Below are 20,838 nucleotides of genomic sequence, written 5' to 3' on the forward strand. Positions count from 1 at the left end.
TCCCCAGTAACCATTAGATTCATTTTTGTAGTGGAATTTTTCCTATTAGCTATATTAACTCCCCCTACAGTTGAACATGCAAATTGTTTGCGAACATTTTATTTAGTAATCGAGTCTTTTCCTATTTAAGCCTGTCCTGGGAACTACAGTGTTGTAGGTACCAAGCTTCCATTGCATTAACATAGTTGAAAATAGATGTTAATAAAGAATTATGCCTGCAGGTAAATGGAAGCTATAACTTTAGTGGCAGAGGCGTTAAGCTTTCTAAAAGTTGTCATAAACGGACATAAAGGCTTCACCACATAAGGAGATTTTTGAAAAGGACAAATTAAATTGAAGACACCTTGACCTAACACTGGGCATGTGAGTGGAGATGATCTAATGCTCCAGACTATCAGCGGCTCAGATAACCTCCCCAGAGAAAACTTCCCCAAACACCTGATCTCAGAGGGCTCTCCTGCCCTAGCCACACCCATTACTTACCTCCCCATCTGGTGTGTTACTTTCATAGGACAAATCAAAGTTGTTCATTTCCTTGTTTACTATTTGTTTTCCCCATTAAAAGAGACTCTGTAAGGATAAAGGCCAATCAAGCATTTAGTGCTTCTCCTGGCACAAAGAGGAGCTTGATTACCATTTTTTGAATGAATGAATAAGTGAATGAATGAATGAACAAATGAGTGAGCTAATGAGATATTTCTTTAAAATATTTCTGTAAGATTATCTAGTATTTGACTGTCAAGTAATCTCATAGTTCTTAAAAGGTCTTTAAACTATTCCCTTTGATTCAGGATTAGCTGCCCATTGTATTCACAAAAACAGGGGCTAGAATTGTATCCTTCCCCCTTTGAGTACCTTCCCAAGCAGATGAGAATCTGCCTTGCAAATTTGCAAATTACAATGCATCTTGTGTGAGGAGAACCCACAGAACTCCCTGAATGATACATGATTGTTTTTCAGCTACCCATCCTGGCCCCAAGTAACTCTTCCTGCAAAACGCCAAGTCCCTCTCCTGTCTCTCTATGCTAACTAAGTCTCATCACTCTCACCTCGTGAATGGTTTCCTGGTTAGGGGCAGTTAAAACTAAGAAGTCCAACTAGCAAAGCACCCTAAGATTCACCATAGTTAACTAATTTTGAACATTGTCACCCTTTGGTCTGCCCAGCTTCTAAAGACTTTCAGAAAAGGCAAGCCCACAACATTTATTATCATGTGTTATAATGTCAAAACATTCTTCCTCCGATATCCCTCAATCCTTAGTAGAGGCTTTTCTTTTTCTTTTTGGATTTTCATTGTAGACGGACTATAGCTTGTCACCACTCGTTAACCATGCCCTGTTCTAACATTACAGCAAAGGACAAACAGGTCCGGCCACCTGGTCTCTTCTGTAGCATTCATTATTTTACATGCCCAGTTCCATTCTTCTGCAACTCTCAGTCTGGGTATCACACCGCCAACCATACCATACCTGGTTTCTATTATTCCTCTCTAGCTTTTATGAGGTTTTTATCTTTTTTTAAAATAAAATGACTGAAAAATTAAATATTACTCACAATCCCACCTTATTTTGGTCTCAGTCATTGTACCTCAAGAGCCTGTTTTGCAATTCTGCCATTCATTCATCCTGCTTTCTCCCCTGTATTTAATACACATTTTAAGCAGAAACTTCCATTACCCTGTCCTTGAAGCCCTTCATTATTCACTTCTTTCCAGCTAAAAGATTTTAATTCATTGTTTTATAGTCTTTTTCTTCTTAGCATTTTGAATGGCTTCCCACTGCTCATGAGTTCAAAATCCTCACGTGGCCCCTTACGCAATCTGGCCCCTACCTTCCCTTCAACTGCATTTCACATCACCCTCCCATGGCACACCATGTTCTTGCCCCAATTGCCCATGCTCTGTTCAGTGTGCACCCGCCCCTGGCCGCCCCAGGTTGCCTGCTCAGACAATTGCTCTGTCTTAGTTGGCTGACTCCTTCCTACTTCTCCTTCAGGTCTCCTTGAAAGCACCACTTTCTGGGGCATCTGGGTGGCTAGTCAGTTGAGTGTTCAACTCGGGTCATGATCCCAGGGTGGTGGGATCAAGCTCTCACTTTGGGCTTGACAATGAGCCCCTGCTTAGGATTCTCTCTCTCTCTCCCTCTGCCCCCCTCCCCCACTGGCACTTGTGCTCTCTGAATGAATGAATGAATGAATGAATGAATGAATGAATTAGTGCCACTTTCTGTGGGAGGCTCACCCTGAGCTGACCATCTTCCACCAGAGCCCCATGAGGTTTTCCTTCATAGAACTTTCTCATTATTGCAATTACATCTTTAGCTCATTAAGTATGTGTTTAATGCCTGAAGCATGAAGACAGCCTGGTCCCTGGTCCTCTTGTCTCTCTCCAGCCTCACAACTTTGGCAGTCTCATCCACCTCAGGGTTTTAAACACCATCACCATACTGACAATTCCCAAAACCAGATGCAGGCATACATCCACTCCAGAGTCCTTTCCCAAACTCTGGACTCTGGAATCTAATTTCCTACTTGGCAGTTGGCCTACATATACTTAAAGACAGTATCAAACTTCACACATCTACCTCTGAATTCCAGCCTTCCGCCGAAAACCTGTTCTACCTGCAGCCTTCCCCCATACCCATTGATGGCAACTCCACCCTTCCAGGCGCTCAGGTCAGAGAACCTTGGAGTCCTTCTTCACATGCCGTTCTCTTTTACCTTCATCCAATCTCAGGAAATCCTGTCAGCTATTCCTTCAAAATATGTTCAAGTTGTATCCATTTCTCACTACTTCCCCTGGACCTTCCTGGGTCTGAGCCACCTCACCACTCTCCTGAATTAGTGTGTGAGCCTCCTGGCTGGTCTGCCTGAGAACCTTGTCATCCACACTCTGTTTCAACACAACAGCTGCGTGGAACTTCTAAAATTCACGTGAGATTGTGTCACTCTGTTGCTCAAACTCTTGCAATAGCTCCCTATTTCCCTTTAAGGAAGAACCAAAGACATTACAGTGGTCTGTATTGTCTGTCTGACTTCATTTCTTCGTTACTCTGCTTCAACCACATGAGCCATTTTGCATTTCCTCAGAGGGACAGGCACATTCCTCCTAAGGATCTCACACTGACTGGGCTCTCATCTGGGAATGCCCTTCACCCAGATATCCCCATGGATAAGCCCTCACCTCCTTCCAAATTTATTTTTCTTCTTCTATACTAATTATCACCCTCTAACATCCTATTTAATCTACTTGTTTTTTTACATCTGTTATTTTTTATCAACAAGAGTATCAAACAAGGGTTTTGGTTCTGAAGTCACAGGCTTTGTTGACTGATACATCGCAAGCAGCTGAAACACAGTAGGTTCTCAACTGTTTGTGAGATGAATAGAGAGGAACTTCCTATACAAACTGGACTTACACGTGTTTCAAGGATAAGAGAAACAGTGTGTGAGAGAGTGCTTTGTGGGCCCAGTCCTCTTCGATGAAGACCTCAATCTTTATTCCTTCTACAGAAGTCTGCACCGTTGTCAATGGTATGTTTTTTCCCACATAATCTATTTACATATACCTGTAACAAATACACTATTGTTTCATGTGAGTTTTTAAATAATGAACAGCATCATACAACTGAAAAACAAAAACCCTTTGCAACAAGTAAGGTTCTAAGTGTTTGTGAGATTATTGTTACTTGGGGGTGGGGAATAAGGGACTCTCAAAACAAGTGATGAAATACAGATTTTTGCAGTAACCCTGTACCTTAACTCCAGCATGACCCTTGAATATCCCTCTTCTGAAAATGGAGTGCCCTATGAAAATAGAAATAAATGCAATTTCCTTAAGGTTAAGGCAAAGATTGAGGAAAATAAAATTCACTTTTCTAAGAGATGGTCTATTTGGTTTGTTATTCTCTGTGTGTTCTAAAGGATTCTGGTGGGATTTATATTCAATTTCTGAAAAAAGTGCCCAGAGTTCTGGACTTAAACACATCACAAAGGATATTTTCTCAGTCTTCTAAACATTTGATGCTTAAGTCTACTTCTAATTCCTGACCTCAAAGTTGATGTAACTTATAATTTACATAATATAAATTATATACAATATATATAATTATAATCTAGCATTTACTTGTTTCCGGAACATTTGACTATTTTTAGACTAACTTACTGCATTATTCATCTTTATTATCCATATATAATAATCAGATAACACTACCTTCAATGGTCTCTTGAATGAAAACCATTAATTGGTTCCTTTGAACTGCTTTTCCCCTACTGAAAGCTACTTATTTACCTTAAAAGTAGATTATGCCACTTTCTCTTTTAAAGACCTTCTCCCATTATTAGTTTTTGTAACTTTGCCAATTTTTGTATAATTTTTGCGGTCTCTGTCAATACTTTTAAATTAATTATGATTTCTAAACAAGTTAAAATAGGCCTAGAATAGGTTCGTTGTCGTTTAACCCGATAAATCTAGCAAGTAAAATTGAAAGCCAGAGTCAATGAAGCCACGTCGGGGTATCATTGCCAATTTAGCTATCAAAAGTAATCCATGATGATAGAGTTTATTACAAAGTACATTTAACACATTAATTATTAATCTACAGTGCAAAGCTTTTAACAAAAGTCTGTCCTTGATTGCTTTGTTTTCCCAAGTAGTTAGAGTCTACAGTTTTGTAATCTAAGACTAGTATTTGGTGCCTTGATCAAATTCCCAAAGTTCTGTAATGTCTCTTTTTATTGCCAGTAAATCCAGATGGAAGTGGCTTTTAGTGTTGTGATTGAGTGTGCGTTTATTAATGTTATCTATTAAGCACACACTGCACATTGCCCATGTAAGAACTTTCGGAATCATACTTGATAAATGTATTAAGCAAGTCCAAAAGGTTTCAGAACAAAATGAAGACTTTAGTATGTAAATTAAAACACTTTGTTGGCACTTAAAAAGCATCTTGGACATAAAGTTCTGACTTATTAATTATATATTAGAGCAAAGCCTCTCATCAATAAAGTTTTTTAAACTATAGGCACAAGTTCCCAAAATGGACTTTAGCTGAAATTCAAGGAGAAGGAGAGAAAGGAAGCCAATCAGAAAAATAGTAGCTCCTCACAGGGGAGGAAGGTTGGGAGATCAGGGGACAGATGTAAACTGAGCTGTGGGCATCATCTACTATTTTGGAACATTTCTGCATGAAAAGACTAACAGAGAATTGATAGCGTCAACTCCCACAGAATTGTCAAAAAAATAACTTGCAGAGGCAGGTATATATTCTCCAACTGTTGATCCTCCCATTAAAGACCCAGAAAAAGTCTCCCTGTTCACACTTCCAAAACTTAACAGAGATTTTTTAAAAAAAGGAAATCATCAGTAGATGGAGTATTTAAAATGTTTTACATCCTCCAACCTTTCCTAATATTCTTTCCTTGAATAATTTTCCTTTAAAAATCAAGTTGTTGGGGTGCCTGGGTGGCTCAGTCAGGTAAGCATCTGACTTTTGATTTTGGCTCAGGTCATGATCTCATAGTCGTGAGATCGAGCCCCACATCAAGCTTCATGCTGGGCGTGGAGCCTGCTTAAGATTCTCTCTCTCTCTCCCTCTCTCTCTCTCTCTCTCTCTCTCTGCCTCTCTTTCTCTCAAAAATAAAAATAAAATTAAAATCGAGTTGTTCACTTAAAAAAACTAAAAAAAGATACAGGCCATTATTGTTGCTGAGGTCCCAGAACAGAGGCCCGAGATGTGCATTTGTTGCAAAATCAAACTCATCTGGGGCTCTGTCTGATAGGCAGTGGGACTGGAGATCACCTTCCTCACCCCTTCATCCCCCAGCATGTAGATGAGCTCAGGGGAGAACAGGACAGTGTAGATGGAAGGTCAAGGAGGCACAGGGGTCAAGCTAAGTTCCAGCCTTAGGGCAGGGGCTAGAAAAGAGGGTGGCTTTAGAACAACACAGTGAAGAGCAACAGGATGGTCCTCAACCTGCACCCCATCCTTTCCCCCTGGGTCAAAGCCAAAATCACAGATAGAAGAATATTGTATGTGAAAAGCAATATAGAACAAAGCCCTGTATTACTCAGGTCTCTGTAAGCATACAGCACACATACCGAATGTGCTTGGTGGCCTAACACCAGGGCTGACACAGGTGAGAAGAAGGTATGCCTCCACGCTGACAGGGGCCAAGGATCCCCAGCTGGGAGCAGTAAGAGATCATGTCATAACATTGGAGTGCAGGAGATGCTCTTTCTTTACCTCTACCCCCGCCCAAAGACTTCCTGCAGTAATCAGAAAGGATTTGGGTCAGGAGGTAGAGATTAAACCAAAATTTACTTTTTGACTCCTCTTGGGACCCTATCACACAGACTTGACTGCGACACCATCTCTCCTTCCCCTCTGGAACCTGTCACGGCCTTGAACACCACCTAAGTGAGTGTTCAAATCGAAATGTGGAGTCCAAACAGAATCCCCATAGTTGAACCAACTAGCTCCCTCCAGAAATCCCGTGCTCAGACAGTGAGAAAAAGGCAAGTGAATGCACTTCTTACCTGCCTCTGTGAAGCATTGCTGAGCTTGGCACCTACAGCAAGTCATTTGCTTACAGTACACTTATAGTAAAAGGTTGGGGTGACCAGTTGTTACATCTCTCCCCATCCTCTGCTTCTCAGTGTTTGAGTCTTTGCTACTAATTGACAGTTTCTAGGTGAGGGATCATTCATGTAAAAGAGTAAAGATTTGTTACTTTACTTGCACTTTGTCAGCAGGACTCACTGCCAAAGTTTATGTCGGAAGAGCTCTGGGCAGCTGGAGGTGACTGCTCCAGCCATCCCAGGAGTACAACTGGGGCCTCTTTTTTTTTTATTATTGTAAAAGAGTACAGGATATGACAGTTGAACCAGTGCGTCACCACAAAGTGCAAGTGGAGTGACAGACAGAGTGACAGACAAATTAAAGAGTAAGTTCTGTCTAGCAATTTTGGGTGACAGCACTTAAAATTTTTAGCTCTAGGATTGTTTAGGAATGACAGTATGCAGCTGAGAAAGGCAGCCTACCCACTATAAAAAGGAATTTGTGTGCGAACTTAGAAAACGCAGCCCTCCAAACTGAAGAAAAAAAGTCTTTACGTATGGTTTTAAATAGTAACCCATTAACCTTTTACACAGTCTTCAAATCATCTAAGGCCACATGTCCTCATTAGCCCAATGTTTGGATCAAGGCTTTCAGACAGATTTTGTTTCACCACCCCTGTAGAAACCCCTAGAAAACGGATTTCGCATACATGCGTTGTTGTCATTGTTCTGACCAATGAATGGACTGTGCTATCACAAACATCAGCTTCTGACCAGAAAAAGGCATCATGGTAAAACGTCTTCTTGGTAAGGCGTTCACTGCACGAGATGACAAATCACACCAAAATTTGCAATGATCTCCTTGGGAGTAGTACTAAATAGGGATAAGTACTCGTCACTCACTGAGTACTTACCATCCACGGGAAAACTGTGCTAAGTACTTTGTACTCATCCATCTCTGACATATCTAATGGACACTTAAGAAGTGTATGTTGGCAAGGGGTGCCTGGGTGGCTCAGTTGGTTGAGCATCTGATTTCGGCTCAGGTCATGATCTCACTGTTTGTGGGTTCCAGCCCCACGTCAGGCTCTTTGCTGACAGCTCGGAGCCTGGAAGCCTGCTTCAGATTCTGTGTCTCCCTCTCTCTCTGCCCCTCCCCCACCCACACTCTGTCTCTTTCTCTCTCAAAGATAAATAAACATTAAAAAAAAATTTAAGAAGTGTGTGTTGGCGTGTTGGCAGGAACGAGGAAAGGAAGAGAGTTTTGGTGTAATTTAAAACTTTTACTGAGCATTTACTCTTTTGTCAGTCATTTTAAGAACCCGAAAAGCAAGCTGTTAAGCAGACAGCATTATTCCTTTTTTCCACTGGAATTTATTGAAGCAGGTCCCACACCCAGCCAGAAACATGCCTAAATTGCCTTTTGAATATTTGCACTTGTGGCCTTCAATCACAGGTAACCCGGCTGCCGACAACTAAGACTAATAGCTCCGAAGTTAAAGGAAATGACCCCGACTTTTCCTCACTTCACAGAAACTCTGAAACGGCTCCAGATACCATGAGCTCCTTACTTCTCCTTTGCTTTTTTCACTCTGAGGATTTGAAGGCAAGCAGCACCCACCCCACCCCCCAGGTGTGAACAACAGGAGATTACTCATAGATGGTATAAACAGAAGGTGAGTGCAAAGGTCCAGGCCGGGCCTCAGTTGTCATCTAAACAGACACATCAGCTACAAAGCTTGTCCAAACATTCATCACAAACAGGTTTCAGAATGCTTTATATGGATCGGAGCCAGGTTTTTACCTTGTCGGTATCCCAGAAAGATGACCTATCTCAGTGCAATGAACTTTCAAATAACAATAAAAATTATTTGATTAGAAGAAAGAACAGGGCGGGAGGGTGAGCCTCCTGTGACTCACACAGAGCCTGAGGAAGGCGGGAAGAGCTGCCCCCTACAGAATCCATACCACACTGCAGATTGAATTCAACAAGCTATTCAGGATGATTTTGTGACTAAGCATGAAATTGAAATTACACCATCTCCTGGGTCAGAGTGTTGTAAACACTTTTTCCTTCATTATTTCAGAATTTTTTTTTTAATACTGGTGCTTTGTTAGAGCTCACAGAATAACTAGTTTGTAAACTACAAGAAGAAATGTATGTCTTCTTATTTCCATTGTGTTGGAAGGACTTGGTAAGGAATGTTATTGTTAACTATCACTTACCATGTTGTCACTATTACTATTAATTATTATTACCAACCTAAAGCTCGTCCTCCATAACCACACACTTTGCACCTGCAAAACAATATAGACAAACAGCCATTCATATAATTTGTGTTTCTTCCTTTGTTGCCAACCCAGTCTGATTCCAAATGGTTTCTTTTTTTTTTTTAATATGAAATTTATTGTCAGATTGGTTTCCATATAGCACCCAGTGATCATCCCAACAGGTGCCCTCCTCAATGCCCATCACCCACTTTCCCCTCCCTCTCCCCGCCCATCAACCCTCAGTTTATTCTCAATTTTTAAGAGTCTCTTATGGTTTGCCTCCCTCCCTCTCTAACTTTTTTCCCCTTGCCCTCCCCCATGGTCTTCTGTTAAGTTTCTCAGGATCCACATAAGAGTGAAAACATATGGTATCTGCCTTTCTCTGTATGACTTATTTCACTTAGCATAACACTCTCCAGTTCCATCCACGTTGCTACAAAAGGCAAGATTTCATTCTTTCTCATTGCCAAGTAGTATTCCACTGTATATATAAACCACAACTTCTTTATCCATTAATCAGTTGATGGACATTTAGGTTCTTTCCATAATTTGGCTATTGTTGAAAGTGCTGCTATAAACACTAGGGTACAAGTGCCCCTATGCATCAGCACTCCTGTAGCCCTTGGGTAAATTCCAACTGGTTTCTATTCACCTCCTGACTCATAGCCCAGACTTTCATTTGCTGCTGATTCCTATCCTTTCAGGCTTGATATTAAAGGGGGGGAGGGTGAAACATAATTTTCTTAAAAAATGCATTTAAAAAGTATTTAATACTTATTCAAAGGTTAATTTTAAAACCCTGTGAAAATTATGGCTAGAAATAAACTTTCTTAACCTGAGTAATGACATCATTGTAAAGCTAGAGCAATCATAATATTTAATGATAAAATTATAGAGTAACTCCGATTTAAATCACAAACAAAACAAGATGCCCACCATCCTATTATCACTGCTTCTATACAATATTATCATGGGTGTTTTACAATAATAAGGTAAGAAGGTAAAATAAAATGTATAAAAATTAGGAAAGATAAAACTGCTGTTTCCATCCAACATGACTATCTATAGAGTATATTCAAAATTATCTACAAACTTTTTAAACCAGTAACAGAGTTCAGCAAAGTGATCAGACAGATAAAAGTAATTTAACCAGCTAACACATATTATATTCTTATTGTGGGCCAAACACAGTTCTAGGTACTTTCCATATATTATTAACTAATCCATTAACTAATCTAATACAACAGCCCTCTGACAATAATACAATTACTATTTCCAAAGAAAACTGATGTACAGAAAGATTAAGGAACTTACTGTTAGAGGTTGAATTGTGTTCCCCAGAAGACACGGTGAAGCCCTAACCCCTGGTACTTGTGAATATGACCCTATTGAAAATCAGATCTTTGCAGATGTAATCGATTTAAGATGATACCGTTAGGGTGGGTTCTAATCCAACATGATTGATGCCCTTTTAAGAATAGGGAATTGGGGCACAGACACGCACAGGGAGATCATTATGTGACAACAAAGTCAGAGAGTGGAGGCATGCAGTTGCAAACCAAGGAATGCCAAAGATGATTCGCAACCATCAGAAGCTAGGAAGAGGAAAGGAAGGAGTCCCCTGCAGTTTTCAGGGGGAATGTGACCCTGCCAACAGTTTGATTTCAGACTTTTAGCCTCCAGAACTGTGAGATAATAAATTTCTGTTGTTCTGAGCCACACAGATTGTGGTACTTTGTTAGGGCTGCCCTACCAACCTAATAAACTTGCCAAGAATCACACAACTAGTAAAATGACAAAGCTGGGACATAAGATCAGCATACCAAAATCAATACACTCAACACCAGTAAAAACAAGTTAGAAAATGTAATGTAAAAACAGATACTATTTACAATTACATAAAATACAAGATGCCTTAAAATAAATATAATAAAAAATGTTTAGGCTACAGTCGATTCTCATTATTCGTGGTAATTATGTTCTATAAAGTTGCCACATACACTAAAGTAGCAAATACTGAACCATTGCTCCTAGGGGAAATACAGGGAAGGGTTCCTGCAAGTTTCTGGTCACATTTTCACTGACTGATCAATATATAACTTTGTTTCATGTGTGTTTCTGTTTTAAAAGACCTTGGTTACTATATATTGTTGATTCATTAACACTAAACTCACAGCCAACAGCACTATAACTCATCCCTGAACAAAGCTTACATAACACATGTATTTTCTCTGAAAGGCACATCCCAGCCTTCTTGCCCTTAGGAGCACTAGATAACACTTCAGCACTATGCTTGAGGGGGATTTTAAACAGTTAAATCACTGGAAAAGGGCAGAACAATATGAAAAATATGGCACTAAATAAACTGCAGAAAGGACACTCATGTTTACAATATGAGAACTAAAACAAGAAAACAAAACATTGCTTTGCTGGAACTCAGCTGGGAACATGGGTGTATGTTAGTCAACTCAAATTTTTTGCTACTCTGCACGTGTTTGCCAATGACCGTGAATGCACGGTGAGTATTGATGTGGAAGATCACAAATAAATTTTAGGAAGTAGACAAATTCACAAATATGAAATCCACAAATAATGAGGACCAACTGTATTTATGGATAAAATTATAAAACCTTATAAGGGGACCAAAGGAAAAAAAAAAAAAAAGACCTAAGTAAATGGAGATAGAATATGGTCATGAATAGGGAGACTCAGAATTATAAAGATATTAATTTTACTACAAATTAATTCCATCAAAATCCCAAGGAGTATTTTTAAAGAATATGACAAGCTGATCCTAAAATTCAAAGAGAAAAGGAAAGAGCCAAGAATCACTAACATAATTTTGAAAACTAAGGTGTAGAGACTTATTCTATAATATATTAGAATAGTTATATTAATTAAGATATACAGGTCTAGACAGATAGAACAGGAGAGCAGAAAAAAGAGACCAGAACCAACAAACACTTACATAGAAATGTTGTTTGTGTCTGAGATGGTATTACAAATCAATGAAGAAGGATTAATTATTCAGAAAACATGATCAAGACCAATAAGTTATCCAAGTAGGAAAAAAGATAGCTTCCTACTTCACATCATATCAAAAATGAATTGGAAGGGGCGCCTGGGTGGCGCAGTTGGTTAAGCGTCCGGCTTCAGCCAGGTCACGATCTCGCGGTCCGTGAGTTCGAGCCCCGCGTCGGGCTCTGGGCTGATGGCTCGGAGCCTGGAGCCTGTTTCCGATTCTGTGTCTCCCTCTCTCTCTGCCCCTCCCCCGTTCATGCTCTGTCTCTCTCTGTCCCAAAAATTAAAAAAAAAAAAAAAAATGAATTGGAAAAAAAAATGAAAGATCCAAATGTAAAAAGTAAATAGTCAAAACATTTGGAGGGGCGCCTGGGTGACTCAGTCAGTTAAATGTCAACTCTTGATTTCAGTTCAGGTCATGATCTCACAGTAGTAAGTTGAGCCCACAGCAGGCTCCTTGCTAGGTATGGAGCCTGCTTAAGATTCTCTCTCTCCCTCTGACCCTCTCCCACTCACGGGCATTCTCATTCTCTCTCTCCCTCTCTCTCACTTTCTCTCTGCCTCTCTCAATAAATAAATAATGAATAAGTAAATAATCAATCATTGGGGAAAAAATAGGGAAGATAATTAATGATTTCCAGGAAGGAACAGATCCATTTAGTAGGACAGAAAAAAGCACAAACCATAAAGGAAAAGATAAATAAATTTGACATTAAATTTTTAAAACTTCTGTTCAAAAAAAGACACCAAAGTTAAAATGCAATCTATGAAGCTGAGAGAAAGTATTTGCAATGCATATAATGAATAAAAAGTTAATATGCAAGATTTGTATACAAATCCTATAAATGAATAGGAAAAGGACAAAAATCGATTAGAGAAATAGACAAAGAACATGAATGTACAAAAAATACTCAACAGCATTAGTAATCAAAGAAATGCAAAACTTATTTTTTTTTTATTTTTTTAATGTTTATTTTTGAGACAGAGAATGAGCGGGGAAGGGGCAGAGAGAGGGAGACACAGAATCCAAAGCAGGCTCCAGGCTCCGAGCTGTCAGCACAGAGCCTGATGAGGGGCTCGAACTCACGGACCATGAGATCATGACCTGAGCCAAAATCAAGAGTCGGACTCTAAACTGACTGAGCTACCAAAGTGCCCCAAAATGCAAAACTTTTAAAATTGCATTTCATACTCATTCGATTGCCAAAAATTATCATACTTCCTAGTCTGATAATCCCACACTTTGGTAAGAATTTGAAGGAACAAGAACTTCCAACAATTCTGATGGAAACTGAATTGTAAGAAACACATTAAAAAAAAACAATTTGTCAATACCTACTAAAGTCAAAGTTGTGTGCATCCTTATACTCTGCAATTCATCCTCCAGGTAGAACCTTGGAGACACTTCTTCACGTGTGCATAAGATGACATGTACAAGAACGTGCAGTAGAGCATGATCTGGAACAGCAAAAATCTGTTTCTACCTACATGTTCATCAACAGCAGATTTGATTAAGTATGGTTATAGTCACATAATAAAGTATATAGGCACTAAAATGGATATATCAAAAAACTAAGACACAGAAGGGTGTATAAGAATTTCATTTATAACAGTTTAAAACAGGGGCACGTGGGTGGCTCCGTCAGTTAGGTGTCTGACTCTTGATTTCAGCTCAGGTCAGGATCTCACGGTTCATGGGATGTAACCCCATATCAGCCTCCATGCTGTTGGTGTAGAGCCTGCCTGGGATTCTGTTTCTCTCCTCTCTCTGCTCTTTCTCCCGGTCTCACTGTCTCGCTCTCTCAAACTAAATAAATACACATTTTTTTAAGTTTAAAACAAAGCAATATTATATATTATTTATTGATATATACATATATCATAATTGTATGAAACATTCATGGGAAAGATTTAGAACAGTAATTTTTTCTGGGGGAGGGAACAGTATCACAGAGGTCTAGTCAATGGTATCTACAATTCATTATTATCTTTTTAATCTATAGAAGGTTAAAAGTTGATACAAGACAGACTAGGTGAGTGTTTGTTGTCATGTCTTATATAATTTTTTGGGTGCTGGCAATATTTAATTTAAACAGAAAATGTTAAAGCCTGTTGAAGTTGGAAGAACTTGGTGTCAGGTTAAGTCCTAAATTCAGCACTTGCTGTTGAAATTTAGAGCCTGCCATCAAGTTCTATAAATAAGATAATAGAATGTAGGAATTACACTTAATCCTCTAATTACTCTCAGCTTTAATCAAGCCTTTATTAACATAATGTGTCTAGCTCGGGGTCTTAAAACCTGAGAGGGGATTTAGGGAAGAGTAATCAAAACAATGAAAAATAAGTAGGTGATATAAGGAAAGGCAAAGAGAACTGGGATGATTTAGACCAGTGAAAGAAAGCAAAGGGGGAAAGATACTGAGGAAGATGCACAGTTTGCTCCTTTTACACTGTCTGTGCCTCAATTAAGGCTGAATAAAATTAGCTGTTTTGGTTATCTACTGCTATGTAGCAAATCACTCTAAAACATAGTGTTTTAAGCAATGATAATTCATTATTTTGCTCCTGAATCTCTAATTTGATCAGGACTTCAGTGAAGATGGTTCTTTGTGGCTCAGTGTGGCATCAGCTGTAACAGCTCACCCCAGGTGATCCATTTGCACAATGCTCCACTCGCATGCTGGCAAGTTGGTGCCGGCTATTGGCTGGAGCTACACTGGGACCACTGGCAATGATCTTCAGTTCTTCTCCTTTGTGGACCTCTCTATGGGTTTCTTGGATTTCCTCACACCATGACGTCTGGATTCCAAGAGCGAGATTCCTATGGGGGCAGGGCATGGCGTTTTTCTATCCTGTCCTAAGAAGTCACATAGTCACTTTCACCAAACTCTATTAGTCCAAAAAGTCATAGAGACTCACCTAGTTTCAAAGGTTAGGGGTGGGGAACTAGCGAAGAGGAATGTGCACTCCACCTCTTGATGGGGGCATAGCATGGTTATAGAAGAAGTCTGGGTGGGAAGATATCGTTGTTTCCATGTTTGTAAAATACAATGTGCCACACTGACGTACTTGCTCAAATCTCTCTCTGGCTCAGTCTCTTATTTTCACTGCTCCCGTTGAGATCTTATTATGCCATTCTCTTGTTCAGCAATAAGGGACATTGTTCTCCACTCTTCACACATCAGATTTGTTCTGTGGAGCTGCAAGGCTTCATGGAGTCTTGCAATGTGTAATATTTTATGTAATAATTTACATGATATGTATGGAATAATTTATGGAGGGACCGTGAAACATTCACTTCTGTGACCAAAACTTAGGAAAGGCTGACCAAAAATATTGATGCTTCAGATGCTTTTCTACTTGAGGTTAGCTAAAATAACATGACAGGACATTCATATTTCATGTAACCTGGTGTCAAGCCCATGTGCAGACGTATCAGCAACCCCGGTGAATTTGGAGGAATTTGCACAGCAGTATTTCTGCCACACTCAAGACATTCAAGCAGAATGTAACTCATCAATCAAATCAGATTTTAAAATATTTTTTAGCCTAAAGAAAGACAAGATAGGCCTTGGAAAGTTTTTCTTTAAAGTACTCTAAGGTGTTTGACCTGGGTTTTTTCAGCACAACAGTCAAAAGCGGTATTTGTCAATTCAAAGATCTGATAGTCGGTCACACCATTAGGCTTCCATTTTCACTCATCCACCAAATGAATACATTGTTTTCTTGTTTTTTTGCTAAACTCAGAAAATCACCTACCACTTTACACCAGAAGTCCTACCACTCCTTTCTTATGAAACTGTTAAATATGCTCCCTGAATGGATATCAGCTAGACCTGGCTGACATGTGAGACTAGTTTGCCCTAGGGACAGATAGGACTGAGAGGGTTCTTGGACTCTGCCTCTATTAGGTTGGACATAATAAGTTGCTGAGAATCAACCAGTTTTGTCCAACAAAAAAAAATGGGAATTTCAAATGGCTGTATATATATGCATTGTTCAGAGTGAAAAATTTTGTTGCAAAACCCAAGTCAGGGATTTGATTCAAGGCCAGTCTAGAATGAGCCCTAACTAAAGATTCAAATGGTTTTTCCATGTACATAATGTTTTTATGTAAAATCCCAGGAAAGTAGTATCACTAACTGTTAAGTGAGTCAACCACTTCAGTTCTTCAGCAAACAACTAAGAAACGCCTGTTTATCTGGGCTGTCTTTTAGCTGCTCTGCAAATTAGTCAATAACATTTAAATAGGACAGTCTTTAAGAAGACATGTGATATTACTGGATAAAGCTGTTGTGGATTTTTTAATGGACCAAATTTCACTGGAACGGTTGAAGATTTTTGTTTTCTAAACTGTGAAGTGGACAAACTAATCTCAATTTACCCCAGAAGTTAGAAGTAATGAGAAGAATCCTTAAGCAGTACTTAATAAGTACTTAATACTATAATTATGATCCATAAAATAGATATCCACAAAAACATGACCAAAATGATTAGGAATTATGATCAGTATAACATAATAATAAGGCTGTGGCAGAGTTTACAAGGTAACCACCTATTTGAATTGTCACCAAAAAACCCCACCATATGCTAAGAAAATTAAAATCAAAGAGACATATAATTTAAAAGCACATTAACTTCATTTGATAATCTTTGGGAATAAACATAGGCTTGGGAGACCTTTGTGAGTGTTTCTGGGGAGTACGAAGTATACTGCAATGGTTAAATATTTCTGATTGCTTTTGAATTTCTCCTGTCTTTATAAAGCCTCAACTGTACTAGGTGTGCTCCAAGTTGTGGGTTTAACAATGAAAGGATAAAATTGTGCATTGCACTACCCTGAGCTTCTCTTCTGAGTATAGTCAGTAGCTGACAGCATGCAGTCTGGATATGTGAAAAAGAAGAGCCATTTTCTACACCCAGCCATGCAGTTCCATCCCAAAATTCTTCTCTCCAAGCACAACCCTTGGTCCGGAGACAGAAATATGAGGACAAATTCAAAACTTCATATTTTTTTCACATGTAGTGACAAGAACCCCACAATCACTGTCCCACCACATTTGAATCTGTACTGTTCATATTTCTTTGAATTCCTCAAAACTTAGATAAAGTATGCCTTACATGATCTTTAAGTAACACATTTAAGCAGCATTTCTGAATATATGTTCCATAGAGGTCTAGCTCTACAACATGTTAATAAAATGATTATGACATAAAAGAGTTTCATGTCAATGCTGGGTTAAGCAAATGTATTTATTTATGGTAATTCCTATCAGAATTTTTTATATACCAATATATATTATAAATCTTCTAGGGTATATATAGCATGTTGTATATAGCATTCCAAACTTGTTTCAGTCATGGAGACCATTTTGCAAAAATATCTCAACAACCAAAACAATATCTTGTGAAACTTGGATCTAAGCCATTTCTTACAATATTTTTTTGATACCAATGTTAACTATAGGTTCCTTACTGATAAAATTCCTTTCCAGGCTTCTTATTTATCTCCTTCTGAATCTACTAATGTCTAAATATTTGTTTGGGAGTTTATTTATTCAATGAATACGTATTAAATGCCTACTATATTCAAACCACTATTATGGGCTTTGGAGACACAGAAATGAGCAATTTTTTTGAGAGTACAATTGGGGGACAGGCAGAGAGAGGGGGACAGAGGATCTGAAGTGGACTCTGAGTAGACAGGCTGACAGCAGCAAGCCCAATGTGGGGTTCAAACTCACGAACTGCAAGATCATGACCTGAGCCTAAGTTGGATGCTCAACGAACTTAGCCACCCAAGTGTCCCAGAAATGAGCAATTTTTAAAATTTCCCTTTCCTTACAGAACTTACATTCTAAAGGAGATGTCAATTTACACATAAATAAAATTTAAAGATTGCAGATATGGATAACAGCTAATGAAAAAAATAAAAACAAGATAATGAACTGGAGAGTTTCTTGGTGGTAACTAGAGTGTTCGTGGCATTTCATAAAAGCAATCAGCATGATTTCTTTGAGAAGGTAGCATTAGAACTAAAGGAATATAAAATGAGCCTTTCCCTTTACTAATCTTTCATCCTCTGTATTACTTTTAATCAAAATAATACTTGTACATGGTAAAAAAAATAAAAATATAATGAACAGTTTATAATAAGAAGTAACTGCTGCTCTGACACTCTGCATCTTAGCTCTAATTCCAGAAGCATCCTCTTTTAATAGTTTATTATGTGAGATTTTCTCGCGATCACCATTACACGGAACCCATAGGTGGAGTTTGACAGAGCAACAAGATGGAAAGATCATGGGTTTCTCAATGATCTTGAGACTATTGTATCAGCCCTAAAGTTCCTTCTTCCATGCAAGAGAGAAATAAATCTATCTTCCTTAAACCTCTGATATTTATCTATTACTTGTAACCAAACCCCATATGATACAGGATCCAGTATTATATCCCAGGCAACTCAAGGGAAAACATTCATAACACACAAGTCAAATGCATTACATTCTTCTATTTCTACAGAGATAGAATCATGCTACATTTTAGTGTGCTTCCTATTTGGGTTGTGACTTTCCTGTTTTTTGTTTGTTGGTTGGTTGGTTTCCCCTTTTCTAATTCTCTTTTCTGTTTTCTTAAAAGAGAAGAGATGTGCCTGCTTCACCTGGTCATTCATGACATCAGCTCTTAACCCATTCTAATCTTTAAAATGTGTCTCTTCTACTTGAGTCATGCTTCCAGGGCGATTCAGAAGCTTCCAGCCAAACTGTCATGCTGCAATGTCTTTTCCCTAGACTCTTGGTGTAACGCCACAGTTTCTTTTATGACCATTTTTCTCTTTCATGGATATTTACCCTCATTTTTCTACAGTACACCATAATTTTCTAAGCAAGAAGAGTGCCTGGAAGTAAATGTTCCAGGCCCCTAGATGTTTGAAGAAGTCTGTTTTCTCTTCATACTTTGATTGGTTCTAATTTTTTTTTCTCAGAACATTGCAGGCTTTGTATTGCTCTATTGTCTTCAAGACCTCATACATTTGGGATTGCCACCTGTCAGCCTTATTCCTCTTCCTTTGTTTTTGACCTATATTTTCTTTCTGGAAGCTTCTCAGACATACTGGTTATTTCTGATATCTGAAGTGTCATGATGCTATGTTTAGACAGGTAGTTCTTTTTGCAATCATTTCAACATTGGGTGGGATCTTTCTTTCTTTCTTTCTTTCTTTCTTTCTTTCTTTCTTTCTTTCTTTCTTTCTTTTTTTTTTTCTTTAGGGCAGAGAGAGAAAGAGAAAATTCCAATCAGGCTCCACGCTGTGAGCATAGAGCCTGAGGTGGGGCTCAAACTCAAGAACCACGAGATCATGACCTGAGCTGAGATCAAGGGTCAGACGCTTAGCCAACTGAGCCACCCAGGTGCCCCTGGGTGGGATTCTTCAAGACCAAATATTCAGCTCTGGATATTTTTCCTCTAATGTTTGGTTAATTTCCTTCCCTCTGTTCTGTCTTTCAAAAACACCCATTAGTTAAGGTTAAATAACTAGACAGATGCACTGTATTTGCTAACTCTGAACTGAAGTTCCTTTAGAGTTTTTCCTGGCAAGTCAGTTCTTTCCATTGTCACAGTCCCTACTTAAGTGTCCTGGGTTGGTATTTTCTCAATTAAAAAAAGAAAAAGGGGGTACCTGGATGGCTCAACCAGTTAAGCCAACTCCTGATTTCTGCTCAGGTCATATTCCCAGGGTTGTGGGATTGAGCCCTGTGTCAGGCTCTGCACTGGGCATGGCACCTGCTTAAGATTCTCTCTCTCCCTCTCTCCCTCTCTCTCTGCTCCTCTCTCTCTCAAAAAGAAAAAAGGAAAAGAAAAAAAAGCCATCAACAGCCTTCTATTCTCCTTTCATCTTTTAGCAATTTGTTGAAATAACTCATCTACAGATGGCATCCCTCCTTTTCTTTTGGTTTATTCTTTTGTGTTTACTATATTTTATTTTCAGACCTGTGTGTTCAGTCTGCCATCTTGCTAGAAAACTTGAAGTTTACCTTGGGTAACACAGTTGAAATTAAACTGCTGCACCATACTCTCAGCAGTACTATTTTTAAATATAAGAATATGTTGTACAACGTAAGTAACACCAAAGCACAAGTTTAAGTATTCAAGTATTTTATCACTATAAAACAGGATACAAAGGGCAAAATACACCCAGGTTTTCTTTTCTTTGAAAAAAAACTGAACAGAGTGCTATTCTTCTTCTTCTGTTGTTATTTTTCATTTTCATGTAGAATGCAGCTCTTGATATATAGCTTTAAAAACATTTTTTTTTCATTTAGGTGATACCATAAAAGCTTCTCTGTACAAAAACTTAAATGATTTTCAGTAGCAATTTTCCCTGTGTCCTTGGACCAATTTCTGATTCTTTTAAGACATGTTACCCACTGCGATATTAACGTATTACTATAAGAGTTGCAACAGCAGGAGACAGCTTTTTTCTTCCTCAGGAGACATAGAAGGGATGTGTGCCTACACTTTGTATGAGAATTTTCTTGACATCTAACTTATACTTTTGGCAGCATAAGTGCTCTATAGTAACACTTCTCCACTTTAGCAAGCTTCTTCTGATGAACTCAAGGATATGTAGGCAAAACATATTTCTCTATAACTCTCATAACTAGTTGTTTATAGATAACTGAAATATATTTATTCAATAAATATTAGAGCTGAACACCATATTTTGTCCAGGGATACCACAGTAAGTAAGACATCATGCCCTTCAGGAACTATTGTGTTTAATGAAGAAATACAATTAAGTAAACAGTAAATTAAAAAAAAAAAAAAGTCACCATTGCTATTGTAGAGTAACCATAAGATGCCATTAAAGCATATAAATGGAACAGTGAACCCCATGGAGGCGGAGGGGGAATCTAGGTGATAGATAGCTTCCTGAGGAGGTGACTCCTGAACTGAGTGATCCTCAAAGGACCAGCACAAATTAGCAAAGG

At 38.7% G+C, this 20,838-nt stretch overlaps 2 long non-coding RNA genes across 2 annotated transcripts in view; one reads left to right on the plus strand and one right to left on the minus strand.

Annotated features, from left to right (window-relative positions):
- Positions 1 to 20,838, plus strand: part of LOC147578153 (uncharacterized) — a 58,184-nt gene that overhangs the window by 7,067 nt on the left and 30,279 nt on the right. Inside the window, exon 3 of the long non-coding RNA XR_015254212.1 lies at positions 8,090 to 8,232. This is a non-coding gene — a long non-coding RNA (uncharacterized LOC147578153). The remainder of the gene's footprint in view (positions 1 to 8,089; positions 8,233 to 20,838) is intronic.
- LOC147578154 (uncharacterized) overlaps positions 1 to 20,838 on the minus strand; it is a 60,974-nt gene that overhangs the window by 7,007 nt on the left and 33,129 nt on the right. Inside the window, exon 3 of the long non-coding RNA XR_015254211.1 lies at positions 3,755 to 3,804. This is a non-coding gene — a long non-coding RNA (uncharacterized LOC147578154). The remainder of the gene's footprint in view (positions 1 to 3,754; positions 3,805 to 20,838) is intronic.

The sequence above is a fragment of the Puma concolor genome, chromosome C1 (genome assembly GCF_028749965.1).
Source record: "Puma concolor isolate L17-30 chromosome C1, mPumCon1.1.hap2, whole genome shotgun sequence".
Taxonomy (NCBI): domain Eukaryota; kingdom Metazoa; phylum Chordata; class Mammalia; order Carnivora; family Felidae; genus Puma; species Puma concolor.